Source organism: Moschus berezovskii, chromosome 8 (genome assembly GCF_049115385.1).
Source record: "Moschus berezovskii isolate FMDL1 chromosome 8, NW_MosBer_1.0, whole genome shotgun sequence".
NCBI classification, from domain to species: domain Eukaryota; kingdom Metazoa; phylum Chordata; class Mammalia; order Artiodactyla; family Moschidae; genus Moschus; species Moschus berezovskii.
Window position 1 is genome coordinate 30,951,825 of NC_142467.1, and position 20,786 is coordinate 30,972,610.

The window sequence follows — 20,786 nt, forward strand, 5'->3', positions numbered from 1 at the left end:
TAACTCTTCACATTTACGACAGAGCCATGGGCTTGTTGGGAACACACACAGTTAATTACCCCACAAGACATGACATTCAATCCCAGGAACTTCTCTCACAGCAGCTTGGGGAGGATATAGGAAGACTGCAGAGAATTTAGGAGAAGGCTGATCTGGCATCATGGCACTGGCTTTCTTGCAGGATGAAGTAGAGAAGCCCGAGCACTGATGTCCATCTTTACCTAACCGAGCTTGGAAATGGTTACTGATGTGAACCTCCCTGAAGACCAGTGCAGGGTCAAAACCTGGACAGAAATGGGATGTCTGGCTTCCTAGCCAAGCCTTATCTCCCACTCCCCTCTGGCAGAAAAAAGACTAAAAGCAGGGAGAAGAAGAAAAAAAAAAAGTACAGAGATATAATTATCAACTAAATTTAGGATCATCCACGCACTCAATTCAGATAAGAGAAACTAAAGTGCCTTTGGGGTCTAAATTATCTTGGTTAGTTTGGAAGCTCATTCTAAAATTCCCCAGGTGATGAAGTAGTTTTAAGTTTTATGCTTTACTCTGGGCCCCTAGCAACTGCGAGGGTATTTTGTGCACTTCCATCGAATGTTAAAAGCACAGAAAATAAATGGAGACTTGAGCATGGTGCAGAGTGAGGGCTGGCAGGAGGAGGGCAAAGGCTCATTCCCTGATGTCTGGCCCTCTCTGCCCGGATCCGCAGACCCATAACCCACTTCATCCATCTCACCCTTCAGCCTGGGTCCAGTCGGTCAGCCTCACTGCACAGACACGTTAGAGTTTCAACCTGCTCATACAGTGAATATGTAGCAGATTTATCATCATTTCAAACCTGCCTTGAACTGGCTGATCAAAAGGCAAGTTTCTTCTTTGAAGATTTTCTTTTGTAAGCTTCACTGCCCCAAATCAAAAAGGGCAGTGGTACAGACTCCCAGGACTACGCTCTGCATTTCTAAGGCAAGTGCCTTCAAGTCCTGGAGCATGTTTTCTGTTTATAAGTGGGTGTGCTGTGTGTCAACCTATATCCTGATGCCTCTTTTTTTGGTCCACAAGATTTGCACGACCTAGGAGGACTATGTTTTGGAGGAATTTTTTTAGCCTTTCTGAGTTTAGTTTTAACACGATTCTGCTCTTCCCCCCTCCGCCCCAGACTTTCACACAAAATCCAAAGTGAAAGCCTCCGAAGGGGTCTTGATGGGTTTTATTGAATCAAAGGGCCCTATGATAATAAAGAAACTGCACAGAGATTTACTGAGTGCATTAAAAAAGAATGGCTTTGTGCCAGCCCTGGTAAACTTAAACACCCATAAAAAAATATATTTTGGCCAGCCACTCTTTCAGAAAAGTGAGTGGTGATTTCAAAAATGGTGGATTCCTTTTCAAGTTTTTCAGCTCCCCCATTCTTGACAACATCCCTCCAGGACTCCAAGTCAGAAACCTGAGGAGCATACTAGATATTTCTGTCTTCACCTCCATAGTTGACACACTACAAATTCTATCACTAATCTGTCTTCTCTTCTCTGGAAGGCATCGCTCACAGATCCCTCCTGTTTTCTCTATTTCCACGGCTCCCCTTCTGATCTGGGCTTTAACCAACTCATGCCCTCACTCATTGCCTGAGCCTCTGGATCAGCCTCCCTGTCTCCTGTCTTACTTCCCAATCTATCTGAATCTTCAATCAATTAGCGAATAAATATTTATGGGGCATCTACTAGATAACTGACACGCTATCATGTCATAATTTTATTGTATTATACTCCCGCTTATGAACTTAAAGCACCTCCCTGTTGCCAAATTAATCAAATTAAACCTCCTGCCAGATTTCTAGGCCATCCATCAATTGTTCCTGCTGCACCTCACCTACTATTTTCCACGGCTCTTCCATCACATCCTTCCGCTCACTGGCCAAGCTGCTCACTACCCTCACTCGCCCTCTGCATTCCTGCCCCTTGCCTTCCCTGCTGTGAGTGTCTCTGCCTTGAACACTTCTCAATCGCTTCCCGGTCATTTTCTCTCCATCCTCACAGGACTGCGTCAGCCTGGAACTTTCTCCACTCAGTCACCTTCAACTTCTCTAGTCCGTGGGGAGTTTCCCCCTCTTCTCTAAATCACAATAGCCTAGTCCCTAAAATGCGATTCAGCATCTCTGTGTGTTTTCTCTTGAAAGAATTCACAGAGAGCAATAATAATAATAATAAAATCTACTGAAAATTTCTCATAGACTATTAAAAAAAGGTGCCACCATCACTATAACTATTATCAAACACTCCTCATTGTTGAAATCAAGGAGGCTCACCTTCTTGAATTCTTTGGGGAATTCACCTTCCCCAAAGCACTGTTAGCAAGGGTTCACACGAACCCAGCTGCCTAAACCAAATTCAAAGTTTTTTGCACTGGAGTGCTCTAACGTCAGCTGACCCTGAAATGAGGAATTATTATAACTACCAATCAGGTTTCCTAATCCAGGTGAACAAAGACCTGGATGTATAAAGTTTCAATGAGTTATTATTTGGGTCAAGAAGAAACAGAGGCAGGGAATTCTGTGTTGATAATGCAGGAAAAAGGAAACCTATCCCCACATGATAATCTGCTCTTCTCATCATGGGCACCCTTCTACAAGCTAGTCCCCCAACCTGTCTCGAAACTCATCACTGGAGATTCTCCCTCTCTGGCCCTCCATGAGACAGGATGTGCTCAGATCAGTTTCTTGACCACACATCTCAGTCCTGAGAATAAGAGAGGCCTGGAGTGAGCCTGCTGAATTTTTGAGTTCCTGTACCAGGAAAACTCAAACGAAGAACTGAGTTTGCCATGAAACAGTAAAACTTTATACAACCTTCAAATGGTTGGCTGGCATCACCAACTCAAGAGACATGAGTCTGAACAAGCTCCGGGAGATGGTGAAGGACAGGGAAGCCTGTAGTGCTGCAGTCTATGGGGTTGCAAAGAGTCGGACACACTGAGCAACTCAAGAATGACCTGCAAAAGAATGTATAGCTACCAAGGGGAACGGGGAGTAGGGGGAGGAATTGGGAGACTGGGAGGGACACATACACACTATTGATACTATGTATAAAATAGATAACTCGTGAGAACCTACAATATAAAACAGGGAACCCTTTTAATGGTCTATGGTGACCTGAATGGGAAGGAAATCCAAAAGGGATACGGACATGTATATGTATGGCTGATTCACTTTGCTGTACAGTAGACACTAACACAACACTGTAAAGCAACTATACTCCAATAAAATTAATTAAAAAAAAAGAAATACACTCGCGTGTGTGTTGCTGAACCTGTTACGGGTAAAAAATAAAATGGTAGCAATCTATCATACCCAGCCATGCTGATGTCTCCATCGCTGGCTTCCTTGTAGATTTCAGCAGCACCCCCCCCAGCCCCGCCCCCAGGTGGGACCTGACTCAAATTGTAGCTCGTTAGCACCAAGAGAGAGAAGTTTAAGGAAAAATGTGTCATAAACAATGGTAATCCTGGCTTAAGCGGGAGAAAGCGACCTTTCTCCCCTCCCTAAAACAAATCGCTGTTGTGGGCCACGCGTGCCTGTTTTACTATTACCAGTTAATACGACCGTGGGCCGAAGATGCAGCTGTGGCCCCGGGAACAGCCTCCAGAGCCAGGCTGAACCTAATCCCTCAGGTAATGAAAAACCTATTTCTATTTCTGAGGCCTCACTACTCTTCATACTGAAGAGCCTTGTGCCTGTCACACATTTATTGAAGCTTATTACTCATCGAGACAGCGGGGCCCAGTTAGTATTTGGAATTATATTTTAAATCACAATTTTTCTCTTATTTATTTTGGGATTCCAAGGCTGTGGTGAAAGCATGTCAGAGTTATTCTTCATGTGCTTTCAAACACATTAAAGCCCAGACCCCCTCCCCTGAAATTCTTTTCTACGCAGAGGATCTTTACGCATACATGGAACATCTTCAGCCAAGACACAAGGGTCACCCCTGTGCGCTGGGACCTCAGGACTCCACCAGATCACAGGGTTCTAGGGGAGAGATTTCCAGTCTCCTCACTCAGCATTAGAGTAATCTTCCCCGGGCCACTGGCTTTACTTCTCCCTCTCACATCATGCTCTTTTCTTTGGCTTTCGAAGATAAATGGATGCAGTCTCTGCGGATGCTGGGGACGGAGGTGGGAACAGATGGGCTAAAACTGCAGTCTCATCATCCAGTAGAAAAATAAAGACCAGCTTAATCTAAGGCAGAGGATTTTCTGAACTGACCATGAGGCTTGAGCTTATTCACTAGGCTACTGGTGAATATGTGGTTCTTTCTTGTTCAACAGAAGCCAGAGTAAACGATAATTCTCTCTAGCTATTCATCTGGCCTCCTGCCATCTTTATCTTCCCAGGAAAAAATATATACACCATATACACTACAGTCACTCAAAGGAATGCCTCCCCGTCTATTTTCTATCTGGTGCATGCTTGCTTTTTCTTGCAGCATTTATGCATTTTTCTTCCTCGGTCATTTTTTTTTTTTTTACATGCTTTGCCATGAGAGTCTGCACCCCACTTTTTCATGTGAAAGAAAATCAGCCACAATTGGACAGTACATGCACAACACATTCCACTACAATTTACACCTAGTTATTTTCCTGATCTGGAGTCTTTCTTTACATTTCCACTGAGAGAGAGTCCAGATCAGCTGGCCCTTGGAGGAAAGTCCCTGGGCTATATCTAATCTGGTAAATGAGCTTTGAAGGATGTGACAACAAGCCAAGAGTCTACTCTGGGTATCTTCTCAATTAGCTAGGTTTTTGTTTTGTTGTTTTGGTTTTTTGTTTGTTTGTTTCAAACTATATTGGAGTATTCCCCTGTGGCGCAGACAGTAAAGAATCCATCTGCAATGCAGGAGACCACAGTTTGATCTCTGGGTTAGCAAGATCCCCTGGAGAAGGAATGGCAACCCACTCCGGTATTCTTGCCTGGACAGTCCCATGGACAGAGGAGCCTGGAGAGCTACAGTCCATGGGGTTGCAAAGGTCAGACACGACTAAGCGACCAACACTTTCACTTTTCATTGCTTATTAACAAGGTTGTGATAATTTCAGGTGAACATGATGGCACTCAGTCATACATATACATGTATCCCTTCTCCCTCAAACTCCCATCCTAGCCAAGCTGCCATGTAACATTGAGCTGAGTTCCCTGTGCTATACAGTACGACCTTGTTGGTTATCCATTTTAAATAAAGCAGTGTGTACATGTCGATTCCAAATCTGATGTGGTGGGAAACATAAGCACAGTAAAGCTTTGAGTTAGGGGTGAGGCAGCAGTAGAGTGTGGTGAAGAATCACAAAGGGAGTGGGCAAAATTAGCAAGGGTGTTCAAACATGCAATTAGGAGAAGAGTTCAGGCTTGGCTTTTCTGTGATCTCTGCTTTCTTCTTCTTCTTCATGTTTTGACAGCATTCTCCTTGGGTGGGGTACACAGCCTGTTTAATAAATTCCTTAGTCATACAAACATGACAGACAATTCTTTTTCTTCCTTTGAGATAAATTTAGTCATGGGTATTTCAGGTCTGCTCGCCAATCTGCCTCTGACATTAAAATAATCCATTGGTATTTTTCTGCGATAAGGATAGGATAGCACTGCTGGGTCAGCCGACCTTTCCAGAAGGCTTCACTCCTGTCAGTTTTGACGAGAAGAATAAAATACCATGCAATTAGCATCCACATCTCTACAGAAAAGAAATAGAGATATGTGCTCCAGAAGGAGTCAGAGCCATGAGCCTCTTGGGAGCACTTTCGCCCCCATGACCTACACCTAAAGAACCAAGGTGGGGGTTGGGGCAGGGGTGGGGGAGACAAGAGCTGGGGATAAGCCACAGATCAGCAGGCTAGTACCTTTTAAAAAAATTAACAGTAATGCATGCATATTCCTTTAAAAAAAATTAAACTTGACAGAACAAGCTAAATCTGGATGTGCCCCAAGGACACTTAAAGTTGAAATGTATAGAGGACAGGAAGGGAGAGAAACAGAGACATCCATATCTGTGCAAATAAAAGCAGACATTATGAAAGAGCAAATCTTTACAAGCAGGATTGGAAGCTGGTTTCCTTAAAGTCAGACTGAATTTACATGTCAAAATATTTCATTAAAATATACACATGATAAAAAGTGTTTATGACCAGAATATTTGGGATGGGGTCTGCAGGAGTAGTGGTGTGTGACACCATTTACACACATGCCAACTTAAGAGCTGACCTCTCCCTTCTCCTTCACTGCCCCATGCCCTGCCCCCACACCAACAGATAGGACTTGGGTAAGTTGTAAGTAGCTACTGGCCTGGGCATAGTCATGTCCTATCCTCAACCAAGACCTGTCTGATGAGGAATTAGGGAACTTTACAAAATGCTTGTGGTTTAGTTGCTCAGTCGTGTCCAACTTTTGTGACCCTATGGACTGTAATCCACCAGGCTCCTCTGTCCAGGGATTTCCCAGGCAAGAATACTGGAGTGGGTAACCATTCCCTTCTCCAGGGGATCTTCCCAACCCAGGGATCAAACCTGGGTCTCCTGCATTGCAGGCAGTCTCCTGCATTGCAGGCGGATTCTTTACCAACTAAGTCATCTAAATGCTAGAAGTTTATAAATCCACTGAATTGGATTGGTTGCTGAAATTGTAGGGTTAACTCAAATAGTCTTTACTGGACATTTTTTTTTTTTTTTACATCATGATACAAAATAAGGCAGAGAAAAGATGTTATATAAAACAATTTTCCTCCTGTCAATTTTTGATCAAGATTGAAGACTTGGAGAATGCCCTCGCATAATTAAAAACAAATAGCCTCACCCTCTGGCTGCAAGGGTCATTCCAAAGACAACACTGAAGACAAAAGTGATTCCTGATCTCCAACTTTCAGTGCTCTCCTGGGAACCAACACCCATGGTCATTCTTTCCATCTCTCACATCACTTGCAGTAGCAAAGATGGTAGTGGAATTACACGGATATCAATTAGACACAGTGGAAAATAAACTAACCTTCAGTTCAGTTCAGTTGCTCAGTCGTGTCCGACTCTTTGCGACCCCATGAATCACAGCACGCCAGGCCTCCCTGTCCATCACCAACTCCCGGAGTTCACTCAAACTCATGTCCATAGAGTCGGTAGTGAGAAATGATTTCGGAGGAGGAGGTATTTTGAGAGTCCCCCCCACCCAACAACTTTGTACACTGCATCTGAAATGTAGATTGATATTCATCATTGAACACATTACTCTCATCTATTAGGCAAGAGCCTGCCGTGTCTATAAATTTAATTTCCTTTATCATGGTAGCTTTCTGGTTTATTTGGATAAATGTCGAGCTGTCTACTGTTATTTATCTAAGTAGCTCATGAGGGAACCAAAAGTTTAATGATGTAAGATGAGGTGGTGAAACAGCACCTCCAAGCAATTCTCCAGGATAGCTCTTCATCTCATTACCTTGCCTGGATGTATTGGTTCGAGAAATTGTGCAGAAGATTACGTGTAATTTGGTATGCTGGGTGTCATTCTCCATCCCCCCCCCACCATACTTGTGTCTTCTAATTGTGTCATGTTTTAATCTACTTGATACATGGCATTTTGTAGTTTACATTGCTAGGTAACATTTTTAATTATTCTATTCACAGCTGCTTATGCCTTATTCTTATTTCTCGTCTTAATTTCATCTCGTTCTTTTTAGTATTTATTCTTCCTTCTTTGGCTCTTCACTCATCACTGGTATGGTCTTACGAAGTGTAAGCTTTTTTATTTGGAAGTTTGATAGTTGTTCAAGTAAATTCAGGAGGAGATAATACCTACACTGGACAAAACCAAATTGGGTAAAAACAGACACAAATCTCCTCAATACCTTATTGTAAAATGGTTAGGCCACTTCACATTTCTAGTGGAAAAAATGAATGGCTGATCACTGATTCATGCCAATGCATTAAACAAAGTTTTTCAGGATAAAAGCTTTGGTTCTCTGTTGGAACTGGGAAAAATGAAAGTCAGATGCCTCTATCACTATTGTATGTGTCTGACTGACATCATGCATAAGTTGTCTGTGCAAAATATAACTTACCCAGGTGCTAAGCTTTCTACTAAATGTACTGTTTTACAGGTTTGCTCATTAGACTCTAGGTCTAGGAAAACATTTCAAGTAAAAATGTCCTAGATTCTGAGGCTGGTCAGCAGATTCCAGCATACAATGTGACCGGACAGTAGCTCACCTAAATAACATTTCTTCCCCAACAGAAACACGTAAAATTAATGTACTATATTTAATACATTTTAAATGAATATAAAATTAATATATAAAGTTACAATAACTTTTTTCATAAAAATGTCTACCCACAATTCTCTTGAGATTTAGGAAGTCTACAAATCATCTTATGAAACACATGTACTCTAATACTCCAGAAAGCTGTGTTTGTACAACTGAGGTCATAAGGGAGACTTACAGTCCATTTCCAAAATGAGTCTAATTCAAAGGCACACTGAACTTCCTTGAAAGATGTCCCCTTGTTTATCATGGCCTGGAGAAGAGAAAGCATCTGACACAGTGCCGCTTAACCTTTCCCTGTGGAATATGATGGAGCCTAATCTGACCTTCGTCATGCCTAAAATGCGTGTGGTGTTAACATAAGTAAGCAGATTGATAGAACTGCATCGTGACTGCAAAGTCCAAAGCAAGGCAATATGCCTTCTTCTTCCAAAGATCAGAGTCCCTAATGGGAGTACTGAACATGTTCGCACAAATCTTCCCATAAATGACCTAACTCCACTGAAAACCCATCCCCAGGGAAGGGCCTTCCCTAACTGCTGTGCAGACAGTCATGATGAAATAAATGTAAAGACTGGAAGCAAAGCTCATCCTCCCTTCCCACCCATAGGTCTGACTTTTAGGAGAAAAAAGAAAAAGCCTTTGAAAGACGATGCCTACTATAAATCTTATAAATTCCTCTGTCTCTCCAAGAATGGAGAGCTTTTCTTTCGCAAAGCTCTTTTCTTATCAACATGTAGCTGAGGACTATTTTCTGAAACACTCTGATATTTATATTATTTATTTAAAACAAGAAGTCGGTAAGATAAAAAATGAAATTAGTGGAACGTGCAATGCATTATCCTCTTTTTTTATGGTAATATTAAATATGTTAATATAGTTGATGGGCCATTTGCTCTTCTAATGCTGAGGATCTTATTATGAGACATCAATTTAATAAAAGATTTATTTGATGACAAAAGGGCTCAGGCAAAAATTCTGAGGGTCTATTCTTTACAACCAAGGTAGAATTTTCTCTAAAGGACATAAGAAATCTGGTTTAAGGTGACCTCAAGGGAAATACAAATGTTTATAAAGTTCGCTTTGGGGGTCAAGTTTCTGTCATACGAAGCTATACAGCTATGTAGGGTGTGGCAGGGCTTGAAAGATTCTGTATGGCTTGTGTACACAGACCTAATTCATGATATAATAGTTCCTTTCACTACTTGGTGCCTTGTAGCAATTGTTTTCATTTCTTAGCACATCCTCATTTACAGAGAAGCAGCCAGCAGACATTCAGATTTATGCCATTATTTGCTTCTTCACCTTGAACTCCAACTGAATCCTGTTACACTTTTGTAATGTGAGTGCCAAATGCTGGCTGTGTGCCAGACACAAACACTGCCCAGTTTCGCTCAGCTGGCTCTCTTGATTTCAGGGAATCACGGGTTCCTGCTAGAGGGCTTCAGTGTGGTGCTTACACACACAGCCCACCTCACTGTTCCTTTGCCTAAATGCTTTCTAACTTGGGAACGCAATTTGGGAACGGAGGCAATTACAATTAAATCAGGGCACCCTCAACTTCTCTTGACATGGGGAACAAGTAAAGCTAGAAAACAGGGGTTCTGGGTACCTGAGAAATGCCCTCCACAATTGGCTCAACTCAGCCCTAACCCTGATCAGCATATTCATCAACTCAACAAATGTGTACAGATCGCTTATGAGGGACTAGGCACTGTTCTGAAGATACAACGGCCCTGGGACTTGCTTTAGGCCTCTTACGGTACCTACCAAGGAGTGTGGCAGCGGATATAATAATCACAGTAATTCCATTTAGTTGAGCTTCTAGTTGTGCACCAGGTACCACCATATTTCACCTGTTCTAAGATTCGATTTTTTTTTTAAACATTTTCACATTTCTGGAGTCAGGATGCTCCTTCAAAATCGGTGTTTTCTTAAAACTGAGGCCGACCAGGCAGCACACTGGTCTGCTGGTCTGACCTTGGATCTCTTTATACACAGGGTCACGTATCAATCCTGGTGGTCTGTGTCTATCTTTTCCTAAAAATACAAATTACAAATGCTAAGTAATAATGCCCTATTTTAACTGATAACTTTCTCTCCCCTCGAGGATATGAACAGTAACATCACCTCACATATGATGACATATTGGATTTGAGGGTCTTTCCTGGTGGGCTCAGTGGTAAAGAATCCACCTGTAATACATGAGATGCTGGAAATGTGGGTTTGATCCCTGGGTCAGGAAGATCATCTGGAGAAGGAAATGGCAACCCACTCCAGTATTCTTGCCTGGGAGATCCCATGGACAGAGGAGCCTGATGGGCAGCAGTCCAAGGAGTTGCAAAGCATTGGGCATGACTGAGAACCTATTCGGAGAAGGCAATGGCACCCCACTCCAGTACTCTTGCCTGGAAAATCCCATGGATGGAGGAGCCTGGTAGGATGCAATCCATGGGGTCACTAAGAGTCAGACACGACTCAGCGACTTCACTTTCACTGTTCACTTTTATGCATTGGAGAAGGAAATGGCAACCCACTCCAGTGTTCTTGCCTGGAGAATCCCAGGGACGGGGGAGCCTAGTAGGAGGCCGTCTATGGGGTCACACAGAGTCGGACACGACTGAAGTGACTTAGCAGCAGCAGCAGCAGCAGAGCACGTATTCATGCATACATGTATTGGATTTAAAGAAAAGTTGTGTGCATGTATCAATTCAATGAATACTAGAACCATCTTTACAGGGCAGGAATTATTCCTATTGTTTTGGGTGGGAAACTTGGGTGCAGTGAGATTAAACATCAAGTCCATAGTCATATGGCTTTTAAATATATACATTAGAAAGTGAACCCTAGTCTCTGACATCAATGCCCACATATGTGCTTTCCATCACATCAAGCTGTTTCTTTTGTAACTACCAAGGCAGGGTGAGAACCTCTACAACCATGTCATAGGTGCAGAGGAGAGTGAAATAACCCAAAGTGGTGCACAGAATCTCACATCATGAAACAAATACATGAACAAATGAAAGACTCAGAAAATGGGGATCTGCGGGATTGGTGACCATCCTAAGTGATCCAGACAAATAAACAAAGTGTGTCGAGAGAGAGACAGAGATAATAATACTTGACTACTGCTTCTGGACTGATGACGGCTAGAGAGGCAACTGTCACAGAGAGAACCAGAACAAGGCACACCATTCAACACCACGGTGATTCAAGCCTATGCCCCAACTAGTAACGCTGAAGAAGCTGAAGGTGAACAGCTCTGTGAAGATCTATAAGACCTTCTAGAACTAACACCCAAAAAAGATGTCCTTTTCATTATAGGGGACTGGAATGCAAAAGTAGGAAGTCAAGAAACACCTGGAGTAACAGGCAAATTTGGCCTTGGAGCACGGAATGAAGCAGGGCAAAGGCTAATAGAGTTTTGCCAAGAGAATGCATTGGTCATAGCAAACCTCTTCCAACAACACAAGAGACAACTCTACACATGGACATCACCAGATGGTCAACACCGAAATCAGATTGATTATATTCTCTGCAGCCAAAGATGGAGAAGCTCTATATAGTCAACAAAAAAAACAAGACCAGGAGCTGACTATGGCTCAGATAGTGAACTCCTTATTGCCAAATTCAGACTTAAATTGAAGAAAGTAGGGGAAACCACTAGACCATTCAGGTATGACCTAAATCAAATCCCTTATGATTATACAGTGGAAGTGAGAAATAGATTCAAGGGACTAGATCTGATAGACAGAGTGCCTGATGAACTATGGATGGAGGTTTGTGACAGTGTACAGGAGGCAGTGATAAAGACCATCCCCAAGAAAATGATATGCAAAAAAGCCAAATGGTTGTGTGAGGAGGCCTTACAAATAGCTGAGAAAAGAAGAGAAGCTAAAGGCAAAGGAGAAAAGGAAAGATATACCCATTTGAATGCAGAGTTCCAAAGAATAGCAAGGAGAAATAAGAAAGTCTTCCTCAGTGATCAATGCAAAGAAATAGAGGAAAACAACAGAATGGGAAAGACTAGAGATCTCTTCAAGAAAATTAGAGATACCAAGGGAACTTTTCATGCAAAGATGTGCTCGATAAAGGACAGAAATGGTATGGACCTAACAGAAGCAGAAGATATTAGAAGAGGTGACAAGAATACACAGAAGAACTATAAAAAAAAGATCTGCATGACCCAGATAACTACGATGGTGTGATCACTCACATAGAGCCAGACATCCTGGAATGCGAAGTCAAGTGGGCCTTAGGAAGCATCACTACGAACAAAGCTAGTGGAGGTGATGGAATTCCAGTTGAGCTCTTTTAAATCCTGAAAGATGATGCTGTGAAAGTGCCGCACTCAATATGCCAGCAAATTTGGAAAACTCAGCAGTGGCCAAAGGACTGGAAAAGGTCAGTTTTCATTCCAGTCCCAAAGAAAGGCAATGTCAAAGAATGCTCAAACTACCGCACAACTGCAATCATCTCACATGCTAGTAAAGTCATGCTCAAAATTCTCCAAGCCAGGCTTCAACAGTACGTGAACTGTGAACTTACAGATGTTCAAGCTGGATTTAGAAAAGGCAGAGGAACCAGAGATCAAATTGCCAACATCCACTGGATCATCGAAAAAGCAAGAGAGTTCCAGAAAAACATCTATTTCTGCTTTATTGACTATGCCAAAGCCTTTGACTATATAGATCACAAAAAACTGTGGAAAATTCTGAAGGAGATGGGAATACCAGACCACCTGACCTGACTCTCTTGAGAAACCTGTAGCAGGTCAGGAAGAAACTGTTAGAACTGGACATGGAACAACAGACTGGTTCCAAATAGGAAAAGGAGCACATCAAAGCTGTATATTGTCACCCTGCTTATTTAACCTATATGTAGAGTACATCATGAGAAACGCTGGGCTGGATGAAGCACAAGCTGGAATCAAGGCTGCAGGGAGAAATATCAATAATCTCAGATATGCAGATGACACCGTTATGGCAGAAAGTGAAGAAAAACTAAAGAGCTTCTTGATGAAAGTGAAAGAGGAGAGTGAAAAAGTTGGCTTAAAACTCAACATTCAGAAAACTAAGATCATGGCTTCTGGTCCCATCACTTCATGGCAAATAGATAGGGAAACAATAATAGAATTTATCTTTTTGGGCTCCAAAATCACTGCAGATGGTGACTGCAGCCATGAAATTAAAAGACACTTACTTGCTCCTTGGAAGAAAAGCTATGACCAACCTAGACAGCATATTAAAAAGTAGAGACATTACTTTGCCAACAAAGGTCTGTCTAGTCAAAGCTATGGTTTTCCCAGTAGTCATGTATGGATATGAAAGTTGAACTATAAAGAAAGCTGAGCGCTGAAGAATGGATGCTTTTGAACACTGGTGTTGGAGAAGACTCTTGAGAGTCCCCTGGACTGCAAGGAGATCCAACCAGTCCATCCTAAAGGAAATCAGTCCTGAATATTCATTGGAAGGACTGATGCTGAAGCTGAAACTCCAATACTTTGGCATATGATGCAAAGAACTGACTCATTTGAAAAGACCCTGATGCTGGGAAAGATTGAAGGCAGGAGGAGAAGGGGATGACAGAGGATGAGATAATTGGATGGCATCACCAACTCAATGGACATGAGTTTGAGTAAACTCCGGGAGTTGGTGATGAATAGGGAGGCCTGGCATGCTAGAGTCCATGGGGTTGCAAAGAGTTGGACACGACTAAATGACTGAACAGAACTGCTTCTGGACTGACGACAGCTAGAGAGATAACTGTCACACAGAGAGTCCAGGACAGAGCTGAATGGTGACTCAAGGGACTGACAAGTGGTGGACACTCCATCCTCGTCTACCTGACTCTCTACATCTTGTAGAGGCACAGAGCCCTGGGCTGGCAGACGATAACAGCACCCTGTTTCCTTACTGTGCTCCTTAAGAACATGGACCCAAGGGGTCCACGGGGCTGTGTCACCTACTTCTCGTTTTGCATTAAGATGCTGTATTGAGTTAGGACCCAAAATTTCTTCCTCATTCTTACCAATCAAATCTACTCGTGACGGTAGAAAGCTCTCTATTGCCTGATTATCTTGATTTCTGCATTTATTTTTATTTTTTTCTATTGAAGTTTAGTAGATTTACAATGGTGTGTTTGCTTCAGGCGCAAAATAATTCAATTTATATATGTATATACTATACATGTGTGTGTGTGCACACGCATGTACCCTGATCCAGGAACTGAACCCGGATCTCCTGCCTCTCCTCGCACTGCAGGTGGATTCGTATCTGCTGAGCCATCAGGGAAGCCCCTACATATACATATACATGCAAACATACACTATTTTTCAGATTCTTCTCCATTTCGGTTATTACAAGATATTGGCTATAGTTCCTTGCACTCTTCACTAGGTCTTTGTTGGTTACCTATAGTAGTGTGTATCTGTTAATCCCAAACTCCTCGTTTATCCCTCCCCTCCACCCCCAATTACCTTGATTTCTGACAGGCACCTTGGAGAGGAAAGCAAAAACACCTCCTTCCCCTCAGCAGAGGAACTCATCTTTTCTGAATGTCAAACATGAGATACAAATGTTGCCACACGGTGGCTAGGTGATGGGGACCTATCTAATGACTTAATTTACTTTCTGTAAGTCGACAGATCCTCTTGAAATCAGGCGTACAATTAGGAGATGGCAGCCCCACTGCCAGAGACGCACCAGCGTGGAAGCACTGACAGGACTTTATTATCCAGTTAAGAGCACATTAGCATATCTATTAGATAAAAAGTCTGCTACTAACATCAAATGCACAACATAACTGGGTCCCCTGACTTATTTGTGGGCGGTTCTCTTTATCTCTGTGTGGTTGACTGTGAGGGGTTTGACGATCTAGGGCCAGGTAGTTGGGTGGAAATGTTATTTGCTGGATTGTTCAAACATCATCATTAGCATTTTGCCCTTCAGATAATGGGAGGGAAATACATAATTTGGAATTCATATAGGAGGGGATGGTGTACTCTTTCTCTGGATAGTCAAAGAGTGGTGAGTTTGAAAGGGAGGGCTGACATTTCTCCTCGGCTGTGTCCTCAGGAAGAATGCCAGGTTAAACTAACTGTTCTCATCATTTTCTGTCATTTTCTTTATGTTTTCCCCCAAACCCGCTCTATTCGGCAAGATGGGAATACACAAAATCGCAGCCGAGAACGCAAGATTCATCAGCGTGAGTCTCAACACATCAATTTCCAAGTGTAGCAACTTTAAACACATTGTAGGCTTTTAGTTTCCATAGAAAATAATCTCTCATTGTTTTCAAAAGAAACTGAAAGCACCCCAAATTACTAGACTTTTAACATCCTGACATGTTGATGGCCCGCGTTCTTCCCAGATCAAAGTGAGAGTGGCAGAAGACAGAGCAGTGAACAGCTTACTTAAAACATAGCATTTCATATTTGGCAGGAATTACTGCAGTGAAAAGAGACAAGGTGACTTTCTAATACATATATATGTATTTTAGTTTGGCAGGGATCTGAAGAGCTGAAAACTAATTTAGGATGACAGAAATGCTCTTATCTGTCTCTCTACTCCCCCTCCTCTCCCAGCCACGTGAAGAATTTCTGACAGAAGACTCTTGTTTTTAACTCAGGGGCGACGGTCTGAGCCCCGCGTCATGTTGAACCGTTGTGCTTGACTCTCATCTTAGAATTTCGAGGATTATCTGGATTTAAACAGCAAAGTCACACAAGCATCTTTCTTCCTTGATGGGGGGTAGCCCTGCAAGAACATTGCTGCCTTTTAAGGAAATGAGATCTCGCCAGTGTTAACCCGGGACAAGAAACCAATGATGTCATTCAGCAACCCAGCATTGTTACGACCTGTTGGAAAATCTCACCAAAGAAGGTGTCAGGTGCTGAGTCATCTTTAAAAACAGGCAATAGTTTTGCAGAAAAATCTAAAGATTGAGGGCAAGTGAGTACGTGGCAAAGTTCCTAGGTAATTATACTCTATGCATGAGTTGGGGCAGTGTTTCAGGCAGTCTACTAAGAAGGAAATTTTCATCTTATAGAAAGTTTTTATCTTAAGGAGAAAAGTGAATTCCTTCTTCCACTTTTAGTTTGGGTCAGAAGATAAGGTGGAAGCATTCATTATGAAGTGGAATTATAGGCAATCACCATTTACAGGGGACTCTTGCCAGTTTGAGAGCACTGTAGTGTTTCTCATTTGCCTGTTTTTTTGTTTTTGTAAAGGTAGAGATACTCTGAAAAGATATATTTAGGAAAAGAATAGTAATGCAATCAGACAGGGGTTGGCAGACTGTGGCAACAATACATGGACCTAGGGGGCAGTTTTGCATTTTAAATGGTTGAAAAAAATCAAAAGAACAGTGTTTCATGACACATGAAAAGTACATAAAATAAACATTTCAGTGTCTACAATTAAAGATGCCTGGAAAAAAGCTATGGCCATTTGTTGACACACTATCCATGGCTGTTTTTGAATTACAACGGCAAAGTTGTGGAGTTGTAACAGACTGCATGACCTGCAAAATGAAAAATATTTACTATTTAGCTTTTGGCTGAAAAAGTTCGGTGGTCTCTGTGACAGAAGATATTTGGGAAAGCAGAAATATGAGGCCAGGTTAGGAGAGCAAGCAGGAGATGTGGCTTTTTTTCCATTTTTTTAGAAGATGATTCGGGGAGGATGGGAACCAATTATTCTCCCTTGCTAATAAGGATAGAATCAGGTAAGGTGAATTGACGCTATGAAAAGGATGACTGAGGCTTCATGCAGCATTTGGGAAATGTGGCTAACCGTGATGTTTAGGGGAGAGCTGTCAAGGGAGAGAGGTTAGACAAGGCGCCAGGAGGACGAGTGCTTAGTCCTGGTCCTGCAACTAACTAGCCATGTGATGAGGCCCTCTGGGCTTCAGCCGCAACAACTGTCAAAGGATTGCAACATGCCAATTTCATTTTCTGCCGGAGTGTATATTAGGGGGCTGGGGTACGGTTCAAATTTAATAATTATATGGTGGTGATTTAGTCACTAACTCATGTCCGACTCTTGTGACCCCATGGACTGTAGCCTGCCAGGCTCCCCTGTCCATGGGATTCTCCAGGCAAGAATACTGAAGGAAGTGGGTTGCCATTTCCTTCTCCAGTGGATCCAGGGATTCAACCTGGGTCTCCCGCATTGCAGGCAGACTCTTTACTGACTGAGCCACCAGGGAAGCCCAATAATCATATACAAGTGCTTTAAATAGAAAAACAATTCTAATCAAACAGAAGGCACTGACCAGTTACTGTATGCACCCTATAAGGAGAGAAACTTTGTAGACTTGGCATAAAACAGGTGAGAAACAGTATGCTGGTTACATGCCTTAGGAACTCAGGGATCCAGAGGGATTTCTGGTGTTGCCGGCAATGAAAGTACTTGAGCAGCCCAAGGATAACAGACGACTTCCTGAGCAGGAAGCTCTCGTGCATTTCCCAGCCAAATTCTCTGAAACCAGTCTTCCCGAGGAACCATTTGGGCGAAGGGCTGAGTGATGCATAAGATGGTCCCCGAGCGGTTCATGTAGCTTTTCAGAATAATTTATTTGAGGATGTTTTGTACCCTGGGAGACTTTGGCACTGGAAGAATCTGGAGGAAGACTATCACAGAAAAGACCCCAGCTGCGTGAGCAGGAACCAGGGGACCTTACCACAGTGGGTAAAGTCTCACGTCTTCCATTTTGCCCGAGGGCTGGTGTTACTCTGATCTACACTTGCCCACAGGCTGAGGCTATGGAAGAACTGTCAAGGGGCTAAACATTTCCAAATTGCTCATTTCTGGAAGGACTTCATGTAAGTTTCAACACGCAAGGCAGATAATTTGGCCTATTTGTCAGAGTTCCTGGCAGGCCTGAATCCAGTGCCTGTCCATAACTGTCCTGGGGCGGATGTGTCAATTTCAGGACCTGTCATGTTCCAGCGGAACACAGAGTCAGGTATGAGCCAGAGCAGGCTCAGGTCTTAAATCGTCGCCCTCCTTAACAGAAGGGCTTTGCTTTTTATGTTGTCCTTCTGTCCTGCCTGATGGCTTGTTTTCTAGGTAGGCACAATCATGTGTTGCTCCTGACAGCACTCTGCTCTGTGTTTTCAACGCACTGTTTATGCCCCTGCAGTTCTGTAATTAATAATATACTGCTTTTCATCTTCAAAGTGATTTATACACATTAATTAATCCTCATCATGCTTTAGAGTTTCTGAATGTCAATAACCATCACTCCCAGGTTTTACTTAGGAAACCAAGACCCAGAAGGAAAACAACTCAGTCAAGGCCACAGGGAAAGGGGTCACTGGGGTCAAGGTCAGAAATCCGTCTGGATCCCTGAGTTCCTAAATCAGGCGCCCTCCAGATCCGGATACCTCACCATGCTTGCAGACCTGCCCTCACCTTTGGAGAGTGGCCGAGAGTAGCCTTGGCACTACCAAGACTGCTGGGAGAATCAGCCCTTTCCATCACTCATTTTGAGTCGTAAACTATTCTTCAATACTCCAGGGTCAAAGCATAATCTTACCTAAAGCATACATAATAGGAAATGATGGGTTATAAACTAATAAGCCATCCTAAAATGCTTGGGTCCAGCTTCCAGTAGCCTCCAGACCGAGGATAAATATGTTTCCTAATCCATTACTTACAAGTTACATACCCGATTAAAACATTAAACTCTCGCTACACTGTTTCCTGTTTATATGATCGCCCTACAGAAAGCATTATATTTTAACTATCAAGCTCAATAAATCAGGCAGTAGCCGTCTATTTCTCTCCTGCGAGTAGAGAAGGAGGTACACCGGGGACCTTATTGGCAGAAGCAGTCAGTTTCTATATCTGAGCTCCCCGTGGTGCCCACCAGCCCAGCAGAACACTGAAGCCCAAGGAGTGAGCTCATGGGCCCTTTCTGAAATTTCTGACACATAGACAAATCAAGCAAGAACTCTGAAGGCATTTTGAATTCGCTTCCACCAAGCTCCACCCCTGAACAGCAACCTGCAGAAGCCCAGAAAACTACCTTTAAGGACAGAGAAGATTCCACCCAAGTGACTGAGGGGACAACAGACGCCCTTCCCACTCCTTCAGTCCATCCCTGGCTCCATCCTTAATCAAGAGGTAAGTGAGAAGCAGGCATGACTTTAAATTAGGGGTGCCCGGGTATCTGACCTCAGCCCACGTGGAGAGCTGGGGTTTAAAGTACAAAGAATTTTGCAAAGCCCCAAATTAACAGGGTACCTTTCCCCAGAGTGTCAATGTGCTTACTCCTAGGGGGCACTCACTCCTGAGGGATGCAAATAACAAGGGCTGCACAAAGTTGATTTTCCATATTAAGAGGAGCACAGCGACAATATTTAGTGAAAGAGAGTGAAACCCTTCCATCAGTTTCTGGTCTGTTGTGCTTTGCTCTATGCAAGGCCCCAGATCTCTGGGGAAGCACAGGTGCCCTCCTTTGCCTCCAGGCAAGCTCAGGCACAATGGTCTGGGAAGCTCCAGATCAGCTTATCCTCTGGCAGGCACCTTGCTGGCTGCCTGAGGATAAGGGAAGTGTGTGTGTGAGAGAGGAGGATTTATATTGGGAGAAAGGGCTAAACGAGAATGATCAGGGTTGTTTTTTATTTTCCCTCTTGTAAACGGGAAGGAGTTCAGCAAACGTGCTGAGAACTCATTTAGAGCCGGTCTCTTTTTTGCTGGTGTTTTATAGGTTTGCTTTGCAACACGGCACAGCCAAACTGGGAAGGCCTGACAGAGCAGCCCTGAAACCATGCCAGAACCATCCAGTGTTTCAAATAAATTTAAACAAATGTCACCGTGGTCTCTTCCTGGGCCAGGAGATCTGCCGCTGGCAAGCTCAGTTGACAAAGCAGCAGTGCTAGGGGCTCTTAGTTGGGGCCAGGAGCTACAAGCAGGCTTTGTGCCCAGCTCAGGATGCTCTAATGCAGGGGGCACCCTGTCCCTGAACCCCTGGCAGCTGCTGCTTCCCACAGTTAGAAGGCCATACCCCACGGATGCACACCAACATCCCCAGTGGGTGAAGAAACATACTCCAGCAACTTCATCAATCTGCTATCCTAGCTCATATCCTGAGCTCAACCCAGAATCACATCTGGTGTGTGAGGTGAATCTGTTTCACATTCAGCAGCGCGTGAGATGAGAGTTGAAGCAGTGGAGGTGAAGGAGAAGAGATGGGCAAGACCCACTGGGTCTGGGAGACTTGATTCCGTACGAAGACCTGGCTGGATGCTTCGATCCCTCAATCCTATTTCTGTTCCCCAGCTCTAAAAATCAGCTAGCCACTCTGACTTTCCTTGCAATCACAATGTTCCAGGCCTACTGATGGCTACTCTTCTATCCAGTTTTTGGCTGGCTGAAGTTTAACCAACGTTGCATGAATTGCCGAGCCCAGACCCGGGTTAAAAATCCAAGATGGAAGAGACCAGAAGGCTGCTTGAGGAATGAGGGAGGGGTTGACGGCAAGGACAATTTTCAG

At 43.3% G+C, this 20,786-nt stretch overlaps 1 protein-coding gene across 1 annotated transcript in view; it reads right to left on the reverse strand.

The window, feature by feature from the left end:
- TENM2 (teneurin transmembrane protein 2) overlaps positions 1–20,786 on the reverse strand; it is a 497,500-nt gene that overhangs the window by 289,241 nt on the left and 187,473 nt on the right. The gene's annotated exons all lie outside the window — the stretch shown is intronic.